Source organism: Phyllobates terribilis, unplaced genomic scaffold, assembly GCF_046119375.1.
Source record: "Phyllobates terribilis strain yellow unplaced genomic scaffold, ASM4611937v1 Scaffold_7__3_contigs__length_470593459, whole genome shotgun sequence".
In the NCBI taxonomy this organism is placed as follows: Eukaryota; Metazoa; Chordata; class Amphibia; order Anura; family Dendrobatidae; genus Phyllobates; species Phyllobates terribilis.
The window spans coordinates 424997002-425019323 of record NW_027362767.1 but is presented as its reverse complement, the minus strand read 5'-3'; the positions used below and the strand labels follow the sequence as shown (position 1 = coordinate 425019323).

Below are 22322 nucleotides of genomic sequence, written 5' to 3'. Positions count from 1 at the left end.
TCAGGTTGCCGGTCTTCTTCGCCTTGTTCCTTCCATCATCTAAACATTTTAATCTGAAAAAAAAATATGCAGACCTGTCTCATGAAGATGACCCTGTCTGCATGCCCCTAAGTCACATCCATCCTACTTTGTGTCTGTGCATTTCATTTTCCACCGCCCCTCACCATCATTATCAGCTGCTGTGCCGGCTGCTGTGGCCATACTTTAGACCCTGTTCACATCATCTTTTCCAACTACATTACAGTGTTACAGCCAGATGCCATAATAACCTTTGGGTTGCAGATGTCAGTGTATGAAATTCTTTACAGATTCCTGGTAATAGCTTCAGTGCCCGTACTGCCCACATCAGGGTCTTCCGGTCACTAGCTTCCCAGAGCCCCTCTCATCACTTAATAGTACAGCTTCTCCCCACTGATATTGATCTCTGGATTGGTACCCTAATAATGGGAGGTACATTGCAATACAGAAAGGAGGCACGACCCTGGCTGGCAGCGGTCTGTACCCACCTCCCTCTGGGATAGCCCACCTACTCTTATCAATGCTTCCTGGGTACACAGGGCAGCCAGGTGTACAATGGTGACTGGGTTCCTGACAAAGTCCAAGAAGCTACCAGTGTGCACGCAGCACCCATAAGTGACTACTTCCAACCCTGCCCCTTATTCTTCAGCTGCCAGCCTAACCCCCCAACGCCTGTGGCCCCCCCAAGATTTACATAAGCCCTGCTTCCTTTCGGCCAAGGATTCCTGAGAAATTCTGGACAGACAGCAACTACGAGCATCTCCCCTCCAAACAGCACCCTAAACTCCAGTGTATGTGGATTGGGAGCTGTGTGAGGAGATATCCAGCTGTGGCAGTCACTGCAAAATGGAGTCGTCCTTACATTTACTGCCGGAAAGCTCATGACGTGCAAACTAATCAGCTGTCCTGGATTTCCCCGAATTCCTGGGTCAAAAGGGTTGGGGGTGAGACTCTAAAAGAGCACCTCCACTTGTTTTTAACCATGTGATGGGGGCTGAAATGTGCTGCAGATCGGTGTGGGATCTCTCTAATTTGCGCTGCTCAGGAAACAGAAGCCCTCTGTACACATTATGCAGTCTGCAGGCATTTTGGCACCCATCATATGCTAAAAAAAAAAGTGTAGGTACTCTAAACATCCCTAGAAATGAACTACGTATGTACAATGGCGTGAAGACTTCACTTCTGAAAGCAAGCTCTGGGGCTGGGTCTAAACTACAAGGCCTGTTGGCAAAAACGGACCCTGATTGGCGGTCATTTCATATCTAGCTTGGACAGACTGACCCCACACTTCCCATCAATAATAGATCATTTTCTCGACAGCACATGTCCTGATTACACAGGACAACGTGCTATCGAGACTGACCATTTTTAAGCATCATTTGATGAGCATTTTGCGCGTTTATTAAGTGATTGTCGGCATATTTAGGTAGGACGACTATCGTGAAGCAGATATTCCTAGGAGCTCTCCTGTCCCAATAATCGGCCAGTATAAAGCCGGGTTTGCACGTTGGATATTTGGTGTGGATTTTCGACACATAATCCGCGCAGCATTGTACAGTACCAGCAATCGTGATCTAATCCTTGTGCTGTTTCTTTTTGGTTTGGAACCGGCTCTTGTCGTGTTTTATAAACCCACAACATGTCAATATCTGAAGCGATTTTCAATTACGCTCAGATTAAAACATTGGTCGGACATTGTCTTGTTTAATCTTTTAAGTGCTTTTCTGTAAGAATGCATGAAGAGGCGCAGAAAATATACTCGTATTTTAGATGCAGAAACTTTCCAAACGTCCGTTGAAATATCAATGCATGTTCACACAATGTGTTTATTTTTGTGCTGAGGTTTTGCAAAAACGCAATGAATACACCTGATTTTATCACGTGTTTGAAAAATCGCACCAAAAACCACATCAGGAACACATCATGTGAACAAGGTCTAAAACTACACCAAATACGCAAGTATCCTGAACGCAGATTTAGCCAGCAAAGTATGCTTGGAGATTTCAGCTCTGAAGCCTGAGGTCGTGTTCTCACATAGTATAAAAGCTGCATATTTTGTGCAAAACAAAAAATTGTAAAAAAAGCTGTTGTGTATTTTGGTGCAGCGTTTCCGTAGATGGGAACTTGGTCCAAGGATTATTCATTCCTGGGCTATCATTCATGCAGATTCCAGTTCCTCATCATATTCAAGATTAAATAAAGTGACAGCAAGCAGAGGCGTTACATATGGAGAGAAATTGAACCTCAAAGTCTTTTTAGAAGATCACAGGCTTCTTACCGTTGCAGTCTAATCAGAGAGTGTCCGTCACCTGTCTGGAGATGGGAGAGAAGGACACACTTTGGAAGTTAATTGTGAAGGTTCCTACTGAATGACAGCAAGCAGAGATCTTGAAAATGGTAAAATATTAAAGCGTTATTCCCAAAATCATTGTGTGGTCTCATTTTTCTGTACAATACAGAGTTAACCATGTGTACTAATACAACTGATCTTAAAATCCGCACTGATTTGTAGCTATCACACCCCTACTGATGGCGCTCTTCACTGTCCGTTGACACTGCTGTTGGTCAAGCAGAGCAGTCTCAGATGCACCTAGTGACCCAGTGTAATAAAACATCTGACGGCTGGGTTGTAGCACAGCTCAGCTATGCTGAGGATCCCACCTATGACCCTGTCCAATTCATGAAAAACAGATGCGCCTATGACCCTTTCTAAAAAAAAAACATAAGCATTCTGGGCATCCTGACAGCCGTGTTGTAGCACAGCTCAGCTATTCTATGTTCTGCTCTGAGCGTGATCATTCCCTAAGGATCCACATGAACCATAAATGACATGTAGAGTTTGTCAATCGTAATGGATATTGGTCGCATAGTGAATTACAGCCACTACATTCAACACTATCAATGGTCACCTCATCCATAGAAATAACAATTCCCAATGCTGAGATCTCTCTATCGGGAAGTAGGAGAGGGAGGGAGAGGTCGGCAGCACTGAGCAAGGTGCTGTAGGCAAATGCAGTTTTAGCAGAAAAGAAGAGGACCACCCATTCAGCTCTGCTACATACACATGGATCTGCTATATGCACATTTTCATATACATAGCTCTGCTACATGCACATTTACATATAGAAACAGCTCTGCTACATGCACATTTGTTTATATACACAGCTCAGCTACATGCACATTTACATATACACAGCTCTGCTACATGCAAATTGACATACACATAGCTCTGCTATATGCACATTTACGTATAGAAAAACTACTAAAAGCACATTTATTAATACACAGCTTTTCTACATGCACATTTACACACACAGCTCTGTCGCATGCACATTTACATACACACACACACTACAGTGCTGGCCAAAAGTATTGGCACCCCTGCAATTCTGTCTGATAATACTCAGTTTCTTCCTGAAAATGATTGCAATCACAAATTCTTTGGTATTATTATCTTCATTTAATTTGCTTGCAAGGAAAAAAACACAAAAGAGAATGAAGCAAAAATCAAATCATTGATCATTTCACACAAAACTCCAAAAATGGGCCAGACAAAAGTATTGGCACCCTCAGCCTAATACTTGGTTGCACAACCTTTAGCCAAAATAACTGCGAACAACCGCTTCCGGTAACCATCAATGAGTTTCTTACAATGCTCTGCTGGAATTGTAGACCATTCTTCTTTGGCAAACTGCTCCAGGTCCCTGATATTTGAAGGGTGCCTTCTCCAAACTGCCATTTTGAGATCTCTCCACAGGTGTTCTATGGGATTCAGGTCTGGACTCATTGCTGGCCACTTTAGAAGTCTCCAGTGCTTTCTCGCAAACCATTTTATAGTGCTTTTGGAAGTGTGTTTTGGGTCATTGTCCTGCTGGAAGACCCATGACCTCTGAGGGAGACCCAGCTTTCTCACACCGGGCCCTACATTATGCTGCAAAATTTGTTGGTAGTCTTCAGACTTCATAATGCCATGCACACGGTCAAGCAGTCCAGTGCCAGAGGCAGCAAAGCAACCCCAAAACATCAGGGAACCTCCGCCATGTTTGACTGTAGGGACCATGTTCTTTTCTTTGAATGCCTCTTTTTTTTCCCTGTACACTCTATGTTGATGCTTTTTCCCAAAAAGCTCGACTTTTGTCTCATCTGACCAGAGAACATTCTTCCAAAACATTTTAGGCTTTATCAGGTGAGTTTTGGCAAACTCCAGCCTGGCTTTTTTATGTCTCGGGGTAAGAAGTGGGGTCTTCCTGGGTATCCTACCATACAGTCCCTTTTCATTCAGACGGCGACGTATAGTACGGGTTGACACTGTTGTACCCTCGGACTGCAGGCCAGCTTGAACTTGTTTGGATGTTAGTCGAGGTTCTTTATCCACCATCCGCACAATCTTGCGTTGAAATCTCTCGTCAATTTTTCTTTTCCATCCACATCTAGTGAGGTTAGCCACAGTGCCATGGGCTTTAAACTTCTTGATGACACTGCGCACGGAAGACACAGGAACATTCAGGTCTTTGGAGATGGACTTGTAGCCTTGAGATTGCTCATGCTTCCTCACAATTTGGTTTCTCAAGTCCTCAGACAGTTCTTTGGTCTTCTTTCTTTTCTCCATGCTCAATGTGGTACACACAAGGACACAGGACAGAGGTTGAGTCAACTTTAATCCATGTTAACTGGCTGCAAGTGTGATTTAGTTATTGCCAACACCTGTTAGGTGCCACAGGTAAGTTACAGGTGCTGTTAATTACACGAATTAGAGAAGCATCACATGATTTTTCAAACAGTGCCAATACTTTTGTCCACCCCCTTTTTTAGGTTTGGTGTGGAATTATATCCAATTTGGCTTTAGGACAATTCTTTTTGTGTTTTTTCATTGAAGACAAATTAAATGAAGATAATAATACCAAAGAATTTGTGATTGCAATCATTTTCAGGAAGAAACAGAGTATTATCTGACAGAATTGCAGGGGTGCCAATACTTTTGGCCAGCACTGTATGTATTACCACATCCTGCAGTTTCTTCCAGGCATGTGACTGATCACATGACCTGAATGACCCTGGAGCTGGTCAGGACATGCAGCCTCCTTGCAGTCTCAGTTGCTTCCTCTCCTGCTCTGCACTGATCAGTGTGGGGCAGGAGGGAGAGCAGTTCTCTCAGTGATTGGGAAGGATGCTTTGTCTGCCTTCTCCTCCATCCCAGGACGCTGCCTCTGGACTATAAGATGCTCACACTTTTTAGCAAGAGTTTTTCTTACTTAAAAGTTTCTTCTCATAGTACAAAAAATCTGGTACATATGGGGCTGGGTCCACATCTGCAGGGGTATGATGTATGGGGTAAAAACAAAAGCCAAAGTGTGATATACCACAGCCTGCGCCTGCCTATATCTTTCCTGGTGTAGACCGCCTCATACACCCCACCCCGGGTATCAGTACCTGCTCAGTGGGGAGGAGCAGATGGTGAATGGAGGGGATTTTTCCCACCAAATTCATTAATAATGTGCACGTTAGACATATTATTATTTATTTATATAGCGCCATTGATTCCATGGTGCTGTACATAAGAAGGGGTTACATACCAAATACAGATATGACTTACAGTAAACAAACAATGATAGACTGGTACAGAGGGAAGAGGACCCTGCCCTTGCGGGCTTACATTCTACATGATGGGGAAGGAGACAGTAGGTTGAGGGGTTGCAGCAGCTTTGGTGTTGTTGAGGAGGCAGCAGGGTCATTGCAGGCTGTAAGCTTTCTTGAAGAGATGGGTTTTCAGGTTCCGTCTGAAGGATCCAAATGTGGCAGATAATCGGACGTGTTGAGGCACAGAATTCCATAGGATGGGGGATATTGGGAGAAGTCTTGGAGGCGATTGGGTGAGGAACGAATAAGTGTGGAGGAGAGAAAGAGGTCTTGGGAGGACCGGAGGTTACTGGAGGGAATATATTGGGAGATTAGTTCAGAGATGTACGGAGGAGAAAGGTTATGGATGGATTTGTAGGTCAGGGTTAGTACTGTAGTTTGAACTGGATACGCTGGGCAATTGGGAGCCAATGAAAGGATTTGCAAAGGGGGGTAGCAGAGGAGTAGAGAGGCGAGAGATGAATCAGTCACGCAGCAGAGAGCAGAGTTAAGGATGGACTGGAGAGGTGCGAGAGTGTTAGCAGGGAGGCCACAGAGGAGGATGTTGCAGTAGTCAAAATGGGAGATGATGAAGGCATGCACAAGCAGTTTAGTAGATTGAGGATTGAGGAAATGATGGATTCTGGAAATATTTTTGAGCTGGAGGCGACAAGAGATGGCGAGAGCTTGGATGTGGGGTTTGAAGGACAGGGCAGAGTCAAGGGTTACTCCAAGGCAGCGGATTGCCGGTACAGGGGAAAGCATGATGTCATTTATTGTGATAGAAAGATCAGGTGGGGAAGATATGTGAGATTGGGGAAAGATGAGGAGTTCAGTTTTGTCCACATTGAGCTTGAGGAAGCGAGAGGAGAAGAATGAGGATATGGCTGATACACATGCTGGGATTCTGGACAGCAGAGAAGTGACATCTGGGCCAAAGAGGTAGATCTGGGTGTCATCAGTGTACAGATGGTACTGGAAGCCATGGGATTTTATGAGCTGTCCCAGGCAAAGGGCATAGATTGAGAAGAGTAGGGGTTTTAGGACAGAGCCTTGAGGGACTCCAACAGAGAGGGGGCGGGATGAGAAGGTAGTGTGGGAGCGGGAGACGCTAAATGTGCGGTTAGAAAGTTATGAGGAGATCCAGGATAGGGCAAGGTCTATGATGCCAAAGGAAGAGAGGATCTGTAGTAGGAGGCAGTGGTCAACTGTATCGAAGGCAGAGGATAGTTCAAGAAGAAGAAGTACAGAGAATTGTCTGTTAGCTTTGGCTGTAAGTAAGTCATTAGTAATTTTGGTCAGGGCAGTTTCGGTGGAATGGTGGGGGCGGAAGCCAGATTGTCGGTTGTCGAAGAGAGAGTTTAGATGAGGAATGAGAGGAAACTTCAGCATGGATGTGTTGCTCAAGGAGTTTGGAGGCAAATGGGAGCAGCGATATGGGGCGGTAGCTAGACAAGGCTTTTGGGTCGAGGGATGTCTTTTTGAGGATGGGCGTGATTGTTGCATGTTTGAAGGCAGCAGGGAAGGTACCAGAAGTTAGTGATAAGTTGAAGAGATGGGTTAGGGATGGGATGAGTGTGTGTGTGTGTGTGGGGGGGATGGTGTCGAGTGCACAAGTGGTGAGGTGTGATTTGGAGAGGAGACGAATAAGATCTCCTTCCATGATGTTGGAAAGGGAGGTTAGGAGGGAAGTGCAAAGGTCTGGAAAACAAAGGGGTTGTGGTGGTTGGACAATAAAGACTTGCCGTGTTTGGTCAATCTTGTGTTTGAAGTGTGTGGCAACCTCCTCAGCAGAGATGACGGAGGTCGGAGGGGGCAGTGAAGGGCGGAGGAGAGAGTTAAAAGTGTTGAATAATTGTTTGGGGTTGTAGGATAGGGAAGATATGAGGGTTGTGAAATAGGCCTGTTTAGCAGAGGTGAGGGCTTATTTGAATGCAAATGTTGCTTGTTTGAATGCAGTGAAGTCATCTTGCGAATTTTTGTTTCTTTCAACGCCACTCCGCAACCTTGGAACGGTTGCCGAAGCTGTTTAGTGAGGTTGTTGTGCCAGGGTTGCCTATTGACTCGTCGCGTTCTGCCATGCGCAAGAAGGGTGACCGAGTCATTAGCTGATGCGAGAGTGGCATTGTAGAAAGCAGTGGCGCTGTCTGTGTCGTGGATTGAAGGTATGGATGTCAGTGGTAAAATAGTCAGAGAGTGTGTGAGTGTCTAGATGTGCAAGGGCTCTGCGGGGGGGGGGGGGTGTTAGTTGCTGGACATGGGTGACAGGTGAGGAGGACAGGGATGAGAAAGTGAGTAGATGGTGGTCAGATAGGGGTAAGGGGGAGGTTGTGAGCAGAGTCGGGTGAAGATGAGGTCTAGTGTGTGTCTGTCTGTGTGGGTAGCTGAGGAGGACCACTGAGTAAGTCCAAAGGATTAAGTAAGCGACAGGAGTTTTGATGCTGCTGACTGGCAAGTGTCAGTGGGGATGTTGAAATCGCCCATGATGATTGTGGGAATGTCAGCCGAGAGAAAGTAAAGAAGGCAGGTGGAGAATTGGTCAATAAAGCCAGTGACCGGGACTGGAGGTCGGTATATGACAGCCAGCTGATTACATTTATACACGTCTCCCATTGAGACTAATGGGATAAATATCGTATATATAATTTACACTTTTTTTTGCTGGAGGACAAGGTGCGGTCAGTTATGTTTTTCTGTATGTAAAAATAAAAAAATGCAATACGACGTAAACCTGACAAAACGTCACCGAAAAGAGCATTGCTTTATTACATCGCTGCCAGATATATTTGTATATGTTTATTTTTTGCAATTCAGGTGCACACGTCCGGCAGAGAGCGACGCACACAGGTGACCCCGACCGTGTGTCTCCACTTTCTGTTGCCGTGACAGCGGATCACTCTGTATATGTCAGTGGATACAGGACCTGTGATGACGTCATAATCATGTGACCAGTGAGGCTTAGGAGGGGGGAGGGCTGCCGATGTCATTACGTGCTTGGTCACATGATCGTGACATCATCACAGGTCCTTCATCCATGGTGAGCTGGAGCTTCCTGGGGAGTCGGTGAATGTTTCCAGGGGTTCATCAGCGTCTCCTGTTCTCCCCGGATTCTGTGGACGTCCAGGTAATGGCTCCTCAAAGGTGCATGTATGTGTATATATCTCCTACACTGTACATGGGGTGTGTATATATATATATATATATATATATATATGTGTGTATAAATACTACAATCCAAACCACTGACCAGTTATGTGAATATCGATAATTAGAAAAGGTGACAGAACCGCGGAGGGAGGGATAATGGGCAGCATGGTGGCTCAGTGGTTAGCACTGCAGCCTTGCAGCACTGGGGTCCTGGGTTCAAATCCCACCAAGGACAACATCTGCAAGGAGTCTGTATGTTCTCCCCGTGTTTGCTGGGTTTCCTCCGGGTTCTCCAGTTTCCTCCCACACTCCAAAGACATACTGATAGGGAATCTAGATTGTGAGCCCCAATGGGGACAGTGATGATGATGTCTGTAAAGTGCTGTGGAATTAAATTAACAAATTTCTGCCATTAAAATATATGAGGCAGCGAGCGAGTGAGTGAGTGGTCAGGTCTGGAGGTTGTTGTGTTAGAAAAAGAAAAAAAATGGGCAACTGTTATAAGGATTATATCGTTACACGACTGGCTCAGACTATCCCTAAAATAGAGGGTCTTGTGGTGGGTTTCCCCGGTATACGGCGGGTCTTGTGGCTTGATCCTGGTATACGGCGGGTCTTGTGGGGTGTTCCCAGTTTACGGCGGGTCTTGTGGGGTGTTTCCGGTATACGGCGGGTCTTGTGGGGTGTTCCCAGTATACAATGTGTTTTGTAGGGTGTTCCTGGTATACGGCAGGTCATGTGGAGTATATGGCGATTTTTTTATTTTTTTATTTTTGTGGGGTGTTCCTGGTGTATAGCGGGTCTTGTGGGGTGTTCCCGTTATGCAGTGCTTAGTACCTACCATATGTGGTCCAAGGAAGGAGAATCAGCGAGCAGCGTCATGGGTGCTCCGGACTCACTGATGTGAAGAGCAACTGTAGTACGAAATACTGAGAAATGAATGGCTGTGATGGAAAGGTGTCAGGACACGCAGATCATCGCAGCTGTGATATAAAGGGGGCAGCGGTCGGACCCTTGGTGGGGGATCACTTAAGATTTTAAAAAATAAATTATTCTTAAATACTGTGAACATTAAAACTTGAAATCTCCCTCCCACGAGATTTGGCCCCCTGAATTTAGGCTTTATAAAAATAAAGGAGAAAATGGGTGTCTGTGTGTTGAATGCAAAACCGCAGTTTTTGCCTAAAGGGTCTTGAAGAATTAAAGCGACAGCGCCTGAAGAGTCGCTCGTAAAGGGGCAGCAACCATATAGCCGCTAAGGTGGGACAACCTGACAAGTCGCTCTAAAGTCTGTAATTATAGCAGCGGCGGTCACAGAAGTAACTGGGGCCTCATTTATGAGAATTGCCTCACAGTAAGATCGTGCTGCTCGCCTATAGCATTGAAGCTGCTGAGCTCTGGTTGCTGTGGACACCTGCTGCAGTCTGACTGTGAGGCGGTTTTCATAAATGAGATTTGAGGCGACTTCTGCCAAACGTTACCTGTTATTAAGGCAGCAGCAGCCAACGAGCTGAATGCCTGTGTATAATCTTCTTATCTATGGAGACATATTCAGAAGCTGACTACTAATCTGTGGCTTCACTTAATGGGAAATACTACTGCGGACAAATTTACACGCCGCCACCTACTAAGCCTCGGAAACGGCAGGTTCCCTACGGATACCACTATAAGCTTAATTTCCTTCATCATAATCACCTGATGAAGGGGACGGATCGTCCCTGAAGCGCGTTGTGTGTTGAATAAATCGACTTTTCTTCTCTGACCTGGGTGGCTCCTGTTTCAGAGCGTGGCGCCCTGTTGATTTCCACCGCCCACCTTTCATCACTTTTCACTTAAAGGGAATCTGTCACCACTTTGGAGTTATCAGACCTCTACTATGGCCATACAGAGTATAGAAGAGTAAATCTATACATACCTGTATGGCCCATGGTAGAGGTCTGATTGCAGAGAAATCTGTTTTTATAAACTCCATTTTTCACAGGCTTGACGTCCAGGGGATGCCAAGAAATCCCCGCCTATGTGCTTATTTTTCCCCCAAATCCCTGCCTATGTGCTTATTATTCCCCCAAATCCCCGCCTATGTGCTTTATTATCATATCCCACCCTCCCCTGCACATCACAGGCCTTGTGACGTGCACTGTGCTCCCTGACTTCCCGGGCATGCGAAAAGTGCCGCTCACATAGAGCGCGCTCTGCTTCATCCTGGCCCCATATCTCGGTGCACTGCGCCGCAGGTTTCTATTGCGCAGGCGCTGGGGAGTTGCTGTCACTTCCCGGCTCCTGCGTAATAGAAACCTGCGGCGCAGTGCACGTAGATATGGGGCCAGGATGAAGCAGAGCGCGCTCTATGTGAGCTCTATGTGAGCGGCACTTTGCTCATGCCTGGGAGGTCAGTGACCACAGTGCACGTCACAGGGCCTGTCACGTGCAGGGGAGGGGGAAATATGATAATTAAGCACATAGGTGGGGATTTGGGGGAATAATAAGCATATAGGTGGGGATTTCTTTTCGTCCGGGGGATGCCAAGCCTGTGAAAAACAGAGTTTATAAAACCAGATTTCTCTGCAATCAGACCTCTACCATGGACCATACAGGTAAGTATAGATTTACTTTTCTATACCCTGTATGGCCATAGTAGAGGTCTGATAACGCCAAAGTGGTGACAGATTCCCTTTAATTTCCTTCCCGGAAGACTTTTGTAAAGTGACGTCCTCAGTACTGGAGGTTATTGACCAAGTTTTCCCTGAATATTTGTAACAATTTTAACAACCATAAGTGGCTTTGTGAACGCACAATCCTAGCACCTAAAAACAATAGTGTCAGCTCCATAAATGTTGCTTAACAGCGCTGGGGTCCTGGGTTCAAATCCCACCAAGGACAACATCTGCGAGGAGTTTGTATGTTCTCCCCGTGTTTGTGTGGGTTTCCTCCGGGTTCTCCGGTTTCCTCCCACACTCCAAAGACAAACTGGTGGGGAATTTAGATTGTGAGCCCCAATGGGGACAACGTTGATGATGTCTGTAAAGCGCTGCAAGCCTAACCAACAATTTAACATATAATTTTCCACGAGCGTAGCCGTGAGTATTTTGCTAGTTCCCTATAAGTGACAATATCGCCGGTCTGCCCTATCTCCAGGTTCCCGCACTGTAGGATCTCTCTGTTCACCTTTCCTCTACTCCATAATTGTCCGACTGCTGATCGACCACTGAAGGATGGACACGAATCACAGGAGTCACAACAAGACTGAGCAGATCCTAGACCTGACCCTGGAGATCATCTACCTGCTGACCGGAGAGGTGAGGACCCGTGAGACCTAACAATGGAGGGGGCATCAGCAGAAATATTTTACATTTTCAGAAGTGTGTTTAGTAGAATTGAGCAGAAACATTGTGCTGCCCTGGTTCGGCATTAAGTCTAGTCCTCGGCGGCCAGTGTGGTTTGTGTTTTCTGTCCGTAGGGTCGCTGGAGATATCGCAGGTCATTTTCTATGGGTAACTTCACATCTAAGAAAAGAAAAAATTATATTTCAGTGGGGCTGCAGTCAAGTGTGGATAAAATGGGGAGGAGGTCGTAGTTTAGTCGTTGGTAGAAGATTTCGAACAAGACTAAAGGTCACCATTCACATTAGACTAAAGTCATCAGTGAGGTTGTCCGACAGTGATGTGTTGGGGCCTCTCGACTGTCAGGGAAGGGAAGGATTGGGCCAGTTGAATTTCAGCGGCCGTTCCTTTTGTTTTCCGGGAGGTAAGCCACCGCAAGAAGAGTCTGACAACGGCGCTCTCATAGAGAACATAGGAGTGATCAGCCGAATCTAGCGTTCCTGTGTATGTGGGAGTCGGATGAGATGGCGTACAATAGGCTGACAACAGTCTAATGTGTATGTAGGCCGTGAGGACTTGGCCGAGCGTTCCTATGTCCCTTATAAGAGAGCCCCTGTGGTTTATCATGGCCTGGTCCTTATCTGTCATTAGGCTCCCATACACATTAGATGGTCGCCCGATCCCAGCTAACTTTAATGTAATATCTATGAGGGTTTCAATCTACCCTGCCGCACAGAGAAAACATCATCGATGTTAACATAGTGACATCTTTACATAAACTCAGACTAACTCATTATTGTAAAGTTCTACTCGAAACTGAGAGAAATATCATCTCTCTGTGGATGGAGTCAGGGTCAGAGATGATGAGTGATGTTCATCAGTGTGTCTCTGCCTACACAGGATTATATAATAGTGAAGAAGTCTGATAAGTGTGAGACATCCAGCTCCTATCACCAAGCGTCAAGAGAATGGAGCAAGATCAGAAGCGCCATCATGAAGCCTCCACCTCCATCACTGATACATGAGAGGAGCAACGAGCAGAAGATCGTGGAGATCACCAATAAGATCCTTCAGATGTTGACGGAAGAGGTGAGCGATGCTGGAAACACAGGGACATAATGCAGTAACATTGAGGGATAATGAATGAGTGATGACTGTGTCATCGTGTGTTAGGAAGTGGCTGTCAATCGCCCCATGGAGGAGTGGGAGTATATGGAAGGACACAAGGACCAGTGCAAGGACGTCATAATGGAGGTTCCTCGACCTCTCACACCACTGGGTAAGAGGAGACTGTCCAGGAGAAAGCAGTTTTGTGGCTTATGAGATGTATTTAGTAACTTTGCTTCTTCTTACAGATGCATCGGGTAATAGGCCCTCAACAGAAAGTTGTCCCCGTCCTCTTTATCCTCGGGAAGATCGAGAAGAAAATCCCAATGTCCCACAGGATCAACGGGTAAAAAAATGGCCACAAGTAGACATCACTACGTTATACTGTATATCATTCACTGCATTTTTGTTTTAGATCGACGACCTGATTATTGTCAAAGTGGAAGAGACTGAGGGAGACGAGGAGTATTACAGAAGTGACGTCCTGAAGAGGGAAGAGGAAACTCCTACTAATGTCAGCACAGGTGAGTAATAACCGGCCAGGAAAGAAGAGTCACATCATTGCCATCTTCTTCTACACCTGATTTATCAGCAATACCCCCTTGGGTATTATAAAAAAAATTTAAAAAAAGTTTTAAAAAATATTAAAAATAACTAAAATTTGAATCGCCCTTCTCACCTTTTACCATCATTTTTAATATTTCCCAAATGTCAGAACAATGAGAGAGAGAATGTTTTAAGGCATTTTTATTAATCACTGCAAAGTCAAGAGTTTACATACACTAAGATTACTATGCCTTTAAACAATTCTGGACTGCCCATATGATGATGTCATGTGTTTGGAAGCTTCTGTTTTTTGGCAACATCTGAGTTTATTAGAGACACACCTGCAGATGTAGTATCTTCGTGTAGTATCATGGGAAAGTCTAAAGAAATCAGCCAAGATATCCGGAAGAGAATTGGGGACTTGCACAAGTCTGACTCATCCTTGGGTACAATTTCATCTGTACAAACAATTATACGCAAGTACAAACAAGATGGGACTGTCCAGTCATCATACCGCTCAGGAAGGAGACGGGTTCGGTGTCCCAGAGATGAATGTGCTTTGGTCCGACATGCATATCAACCCAAGGACAAAAGCAAAACACCTTGTGAAGATGATGGCAGAAGCTGGTAAGATTGTGTCAATATCCACAGTGAAATGAGTACTGTATCAACATGGGCTGAAAGGTCTGCTAGGAAGAAGCCATTACTCCAAAAGAAACATAAAAAAGCCAGATTAATGTTTGCAAATGCACACAGGAACAAAGCAGGGCTGTGGAGTCGGTAAGCCAAACCTCTGACTCCAACTTCGACTCCTCAATTTCCATGACACCGACTCCATCTCCACGCCTCCGACTCCCTCATACATGGCTCATGTTAAAGTGATAAATTTACTGTAGAACAGATTCATTTCAGCTAAAAGTCCAGACCCTTAGATCAGGAATAGGACAGACATTTATATGACATTTCATAACTTTCCCAAATTCTTATGAAAAATATATTCCCCACAAACTGCATTGAACTACTGTATCCAGCTTATTATATATTTTAGGAGTTGGAGTCTGTCCATTTTATACCGACTCCGACTACACCAAAATGAACACTGATTCCAAGACTCCGACTCCACAGCCCTGGAACAAAGACCTTACTTTGTGGAGACATGTCCTGTGGTCTGATTTAACTAAAATTGAACTTTTTGGGCATAATGACCATCGTTACGTTTGGAGGAAAAAGGGAGAAGCTTGGAAGCCTAAAAACACCATCCCAACTGTGAAACACGGGGGTGGCAGCATCACGTTGTGGGGTTGTTTTGCTGCAGGAGGGACTGGTGCACTTCACAAAATAGATGGCATCATGAGAAAAGAAGATTATGTGCCAATACTGAAGCAACAGCTCAAGACATCAGTCAGGAAGTTAAAACTTGGGCGGAAATGGGTCTTCCAAATGAACAATGACCCAAAGCATACTGCCAAAATGGTAACAAAGTGGCTTAAGGATAACAAAGTCAATGTTTTGGAGTGGCCATCCAAAATTCCTGATCTCAATCCTATTGAAAATTCATGGGCAAAGCTGAAAAGGCTGCGAGCAAGGCGACCTACAAACCTGGATCAGTTACACCAGTTTTGTCAAGAGGAATCGGCCCAAATTCCACCAACTATTGTGAGAAGCTTGTGGAAGGATATATCAAACGTGTGACCCAAGTCATTCAGTTTAAGGGAAATCGTACTAAATACTAATGAAATGTATAGAAACTTTTGACTTTGCTGTAATAAAATGCCTTAAACCATTCTCTCTCTCTCATTATTCTGGCATTTGGCAAATGTTAAAAATGATGGTAATCCTAACTGACCTAAAACAGGAAAGGTTTATTCTGATTTCATGTCAGATATTGAGAAAAACATGCAGATGTGTCTTTTTATATAGTGTATGTAAACTTCTGGTTTCAGCTGTATGTATATATAATCAGTTGAAACCAGATCTATATAATACATACATACAGACATACATTTTATATATATACAGTACAGACCAAAAGTTTGGACACACCTTCTCATTTAAAGATTTTTCTGTATTTTCATGACTATGAAAATTGTACATTCACACTGAAGGCATCAAAACTATGAATTAACACATGTGGAATTATATACTTAACAAAAAAGTGTGAAACAACAGAAAATATGTCTTATATTCTAGGTTCTTCAAAGTAGCCACCTTTTGCTTTGATGACTGCTTTGCACACTCTTGGCATTCTCTTTTTTTTTTATCCCTAACAGATGCCGCTCCGAGCCTCAGCTACAGTCCCCTTTCTTCAGGCTTTGAAGCGGAGCCTAATGGCACACAAAGTATTAACGAACTACAGAACATGACCATGAACATTTCCTCCATGATCCACAGCGGAGATTCGTTATCTGCCCACAATACCCTCATACAACCTTCATCCGATCCCTCACAGGCGCCACATCTGATTCCAGGAGGCGAGAACCAGATAAACGATCCCAACAACAAGGGGCCGTTTCCATGCCCGGTATGCGAAAAACTTTTTAACATCAGATCGAACTTATTTCATCACATAAAAATTCACCCGGTGAAGCCGATCTGCGCCATGTGCGGGAAATGTTTCAAACGGAAAACGGATCTCATCAGACACCAGAAAACCCACAAAGGGGAGAAGCCGTTCTTTTGTTCAGAATGCGGGAACCTTTTCACCGTCAAGGCAGATCTTTTACCGCTCGTCACGGAGGAGCAGCCGTTCCCACGTCCCATATGTGGGAAATGCTTCTTCCAGAAATCAGATCTGGTTGCACATCAAAATCAGGAAGCGTTGAAGCCGTATAGCTGTACGACGTGCGGGAAAGGTTTTATCCACAAAAGAAATCTCGTACAACATGAAAAGACCCACACAAAAGAGAAGTCGTAGTCCCGTTCCCAAACTGTCTGTGTCGGGAAATTCACTGGGAAAGGAGCAAGTTTCCTGTTTAGCGTCCAGGACCTTTTGTATTATGTCCGAATAAAGACCATAAAGTTCACAACATCGCTTGTTGGAAGAATAATCAGTCTGTTCAATCTTTTTGCCGCTATCATTTTTTCCTCTCTTGATCTGTTTGTGCCGAGTGGATTCCTTTTGGCATTTTTTCACTTTGCCGCTCTTGTCATTTTCAGGAGCGCTGTGGACGCTTTTCTATCTTTTTGTTTTTGTATTAATAAATCAAATGTTGTACGTTAGACAAAAATATGTGAGAAATGTTCTGCTAAAAAAAAAAAATCAAATCTCATTGAATGTCCAAGCTTTTTTTTTTATCGGTGAAGTCCAATTGTTGAATTTAAAGGAAATCTGTCGGGGAGAATTTTACTAATTAACCTTGTTATATTAGTGATGGGAGAATCGATTCGTTGGACCCTGGATCAGCAATCTGTGAGCGCTGCTGGACTTGAGGCTTGTGAATTGCCACCAGGTGCTCCCTTTGATTAGCCGGGTTGGCGGCACGTCACGTGTATCACGCTGCAATGATCACATTGCACCAGCCCGGCTAATCAAAGGGAGAGCCAGGAGATTTGCAGGGCTACCATCCTGCGGTCACAGGCTACTGACCTGGCAAATGGACTGGAGTCCTGAAGATGGATTCTCCCATCTGTACTAGTTATATCTGTCTTGTAGTAATCAAGCCGCAAGCAAATTAACCTCCAAGTGTATTGGGGGCACCATCCTGGAGGAGCTGGGCGATCTGTGCTACCTGAATGGGTTACAGGCACCAGAAGTGACAAGAACACAAGAAAAATGCAAAAGTTAAGAAGAATCCGATAGGAAGGATGAGGAGAGGGGACTTGTCTGTGGTCACCACCTGCACCCTCCCTTGTTAGAGATTGTCTAGCTCTTTACTAGGAAAGCTTTGCATGTTACAATGAATGTGGCTTCACACCACTGGGGGTACTATCCTTAGCCCCCCCAAAATTGGTGCCTTAGTGTACGACGTGGACAGCCAGCTTGTAATAACCCCTGATTACGTCTCCAACACTTAATCCAACATGTACTTCTTATACCCCAAGATGCGGTCTAGCGTAGGAGGTCCGGTGCTGGTACCTTGTACAGGGATGGGGCAATATAAATCACCCATCTTGTCCTTATACTTGATACTCAGTATGTTGTGGCCACATAGTGTCCTGCGCTTGCCCCAAGCAGAAAAGAGGCTGCTCAGATTTATTTTTTTTATATGTAAGTGTTCAGTATTTGCAGCAGAAAAATCCATTGCCAATACTGATGTGTTGGAAGGAAAAACTCAGCATAACATGCATGCATTTTTTCCACTCATTAGTATGTGTGAAAAGGGCAGCAAAAAACACCGAAAAAATTGACCAAATCTGCAAGGAAAAAATAAGCAACATGTGCATGAGGCTTCAAGATTCTCATTCACTTTTCTGTGCACACAGACTCTTAAAGAAGCACTCCTCCTCCTCCCATGAAAGTTCTTATCCTCTTAATATACTGCAGTCATCATATTATATAGCACTGTGCACGTACTATTGCTCATTTTGCCTTTCTACCCAGTTAATTTTTCTGTTTCCCATCTATGACATCACGTGATTAAAAACTGACTAGCTGAATCCTTCTAAGCTCTATGTAGAAACGGGAGGTAAATTTTGCCTGTATGAGTCATCAGTCACTGCAAAAGTCCTTGACGGGGAGGAGGGAATAGCTGGGTCAGGAGTTCAAGAGAGGAATGATTTCTGCAAGGACAAGAGACTTCCTGTTTCTACATAAAGCAGAGAAAAAGAGTAGAATTAGCTGGGTAAAAAGGCAAAGTGAGCAATTGTAAGTACACAGTGTATATTATATCATGACTGCAATATATTAAGAGGATAAAAACTTTGATGGCAGGAGGAGGAGTGCTTCTTTAACAGTGCCACATTACTTCTGGAAGTGAGACACTTGAATAAAGGGGGAAACTAATCTAAAAATGGTCACCTTGACCCAGCAGTGACTGCACCAAATCCCACACTATTTTCCCAGTAACTCCCTGGAAGGTCCCTCACCTTCATAGATCTTGATCCGGGGGCATAGTCCATTCTATGGCTGCTGCAATCTTACGCTCAGAAACAGATCTGAATCATTCTCTGCTGATATTAAAGTCAAACAGAGTGGAGAAGGCGAAAAAAGGACGATTTCCCCTACAGGTGGTGAAGCCCAGGAGTTATCTTAGATGGGCTGGTGAGGCCACTTCACATGCAGACACCTTCTCGGCGGCAAATGACCTTGGGGACATATTCATTATTTTTATGTTGTGTTTCAACACAGACGTGTCACTAAACTGACCAACACCACAAACAATTGGGCATCTAAAGGGGATTTTTCAAGTTTTAAAGTTGTCTCCTATCTACGGGATACGGTGGAATCCCCTTTTCATGGTATTATAACTTTCCAACCGCTGTGGCCCCCCGCGTTCCCGGAAACAGGGACTGAAGTGGTGGTAAATTATGTGCAAATATCATTCATTGTGCGAAGAATAGCACTGTACTCAGCAACACATGTGATGTCAAGAACAATTCTTTTTAAGCAAGTTTAAAAATAATTTTATCCACTGAAAATGCGCATTGCTCATTTGTTTTGTGATTGGCAACCTGTTTTGATATGCCGATAATTGGGAAATGAGCCCCACTGTCTCCTATGTGATGAATATACAGCAGTCTCGGTGTCTTCTATGTGATGTATATACAGCAGTCCCAGTGTCTCCTGTGTGATATATACAGCAAAGTTTCTCCCATTTGATGTTTATATAGCAGTCCCTGTGACTCCTATATGACGTATATGCAGCTGTCTCGGTGTCTCCTATGTGAAGTATACGCAGCAGTGTCATTATATCCTATGTGAGGAATACAGCAGTCTAGGTGTCTCATGTGATATACAGTACAGACCAAAAGTTTGGACACACCTCATTTAAAGATTTTTATGTATTTTCACGACTATGAAAATTGTACATTCACACTGAAGGCATCAAAACTATGAATTAACACATGTGGAATTATATACTTAACAAAAAAGTGTGAAACAACTGAAAATATGTCTTATATTCTAGGTTCTTCAAAGTAGCCACCTTTTGCTTTGATGACTGCTTTGCACACTCTTGGCATTCTCTTGATGAGCTTCAAGAGGTAGTCACCGGAAATGGTTTTCACTTCACAGGTGTGCCCTGTCAGGTTTAATAAGTGGGATTTCTTGCCTTATAAATGGGGTTGGGACCATCAGTTGTGCTGTGCAGAAGTCAGGTGGATACACAGCTGATAGTCCTACTGAATAGACTGTTAGAATTTGTATTATGGCAAGAAATAAGCAGCTAAGTAAAGAAAAACGAGGGGCCATCATTACTTTAAGAAATTAAGGTCAGTCAGTCCGAAAAATTGGGAAAACTTTGAAAGTGTCACCAAGTGCAGTTGCAAAAATCATCAAGCGCTACAAAGAAACTGGCTCACATGAGGACCGCCCCAGGAAAGGAAGACCAAGAGTCACCTGTGCTTCTGAGGATAAGTTTATCCGAGTCACCAGCCTCAGAAATCGCAGGTTAACAGCAGCTCAGATTAGAGACCAGGTCAATGCCACACAGAGTTCTAGCAGCAGACACATCTCTACAACAACTGTTAAGAGGAGACTTTGTGCAGCAGGCCTTCATGGTAAAATAGCTGCTAGGAAACCACTGCTAAGGACAGGCAACAAGAAGAAGAGACTTGTTTGGGCTAAAGAACACAAGGAATGGACATTAGACCCGTGGAAATCTGTGCTTTGGTCTGATGAGTCCAAATTTGAGATCTTTGGTTCCAACCACCGTGTCTTTGTGCGACGCAGAAAAGGTGAACGGATGGACTCTACATGCCTGGTTCCCACCGTGAAGCATGGAGGAGGAGGTGTGATGGTGTGGGGGTGCTTTGCTGGTGACACTGTTGGGGATTTATTCAAAATTGAAGGCATACTGAACCAGCATGGCTACCACAGCATCTTGCAGCGGCATGCTATTCCATCCGGTTTGCGTTTAGTTGGACCATCATTTATTTTTCAACAGGACAATGACCCCAAACACACCTCCAGGCTGTGTAAGGGCTATTTGACCAAGAAGGAGAGTGATGGGGTGCTACGCAGGATGATCTGCACTGCAGTCACCAGACCTGAACCCAATCGAGATGGTTTGGGGTGAGCTGGACCGCAGAGTGAAGGCAAAAGGGCCAACAAGTGCTAAGCATCTCAGGGAACTCCTTCAAGATTGTTGGAAGACCATTTCCGGTGACTACCTCTTGAAGCTCATCAAGAGAATGCCAAGAGTGTGCAAAGCAGTCATCAAAGCAAAAGGTGGCTACTTTGAAGAACCTAGAATATAAGACATATTTTCAGTTGTTTCACACTTCTTTGTTAAGTATATAATTCCACATGTGGTAATTCATAGTTTTGATGCCTTCAGTGTGAATGTACAATTTTCATAGTCATGAAAATACAGAAAAATCTTTAAATGAGAAGGTGTGTGTCCAAACATTTGGTCTGTACTGTATATATAAATACAGCAGTCTCGGTGTCTCCTATGTGATTATATATATATATATATATATATATATATATATATATATATATATATATATATATATATACATACATATATATATATATATATATATATATATATATATATATATATATATATATTGTAAGGCAGCACTAGTCATCATAATGGGAGATACTCGCTGCACCGGGTTAATTAATGCACACCAGCAAGGTCTTTCCGGTATTTCTCAATTCAGCAGTTTATTATTGCACATCATAAACCGCAGTTCACACATATAAAGTCCACGAGCCTTTCCAGTGGCAGCTATGCCCACTTGGCTCCAGGTAAACTATAACACTTGGCTTCAGCAAACTATAACAATGTCCATATATCACAATGTCCATATAACGTACCGCTTTTACCTTTAGCAGGGTCTTAACGGTTCCAGGTTTAGTTTGCCACCACTTCCGCTTTTAAGCTTCCCAGGTGGGGGTCTCAAGCCCTCGTACCTTCGAAGGCTACTGGAATGTTTTCACTCACATTCAGTCTGCGCCTTTCAGGACGCTTATCCTCCAAAGCCGCTGCCTTCCAAGGCCACTGGCATCTACACAAGATCCAGCCTCGACCTTTCAGGCTGCCAGGCTTCACTGTATCACGGTGTCCCACACACACGGGGAACAGGCCTCACGCCCAACACGCCGAACACACCTGTCTCCCATCAAGCAGGGTTTATATATCCATCCCGTGCACACACAGACAGGACCTTGCTGATGTTACAGTCATGTGATCAGACAGACATTCTGTGCGCGCAGGACCTGTGCTATGTCACAGTCATGTGACCAGTCACCTGAGGGGGAAGGTACATGGTCAGGTAAAACACATCCTGGACCATTACCGTAATGCCAGCAAGTCGCTGCATTACAATATATATATATATATATATATATATATACAGTAAATACAGCAGTCCCGGTGTCTCCTATGTGATATATATATATATACAGTACAGACCAAAAGTTTGGACACACCTTCTCATTTAAAGATTTTTCTGTAT

General features: G+C 44.3%; 1 pseudogene; it reads left to right on the top strand.

Moving 5' to 3' along the window:
* LOC141155597 (uncharacterized) overlaps positions 1 to 22322 on the top strand; it is a 67106-nt pseudogene that overhangs the window by 10331 nt on the left and 34453 nt on the right.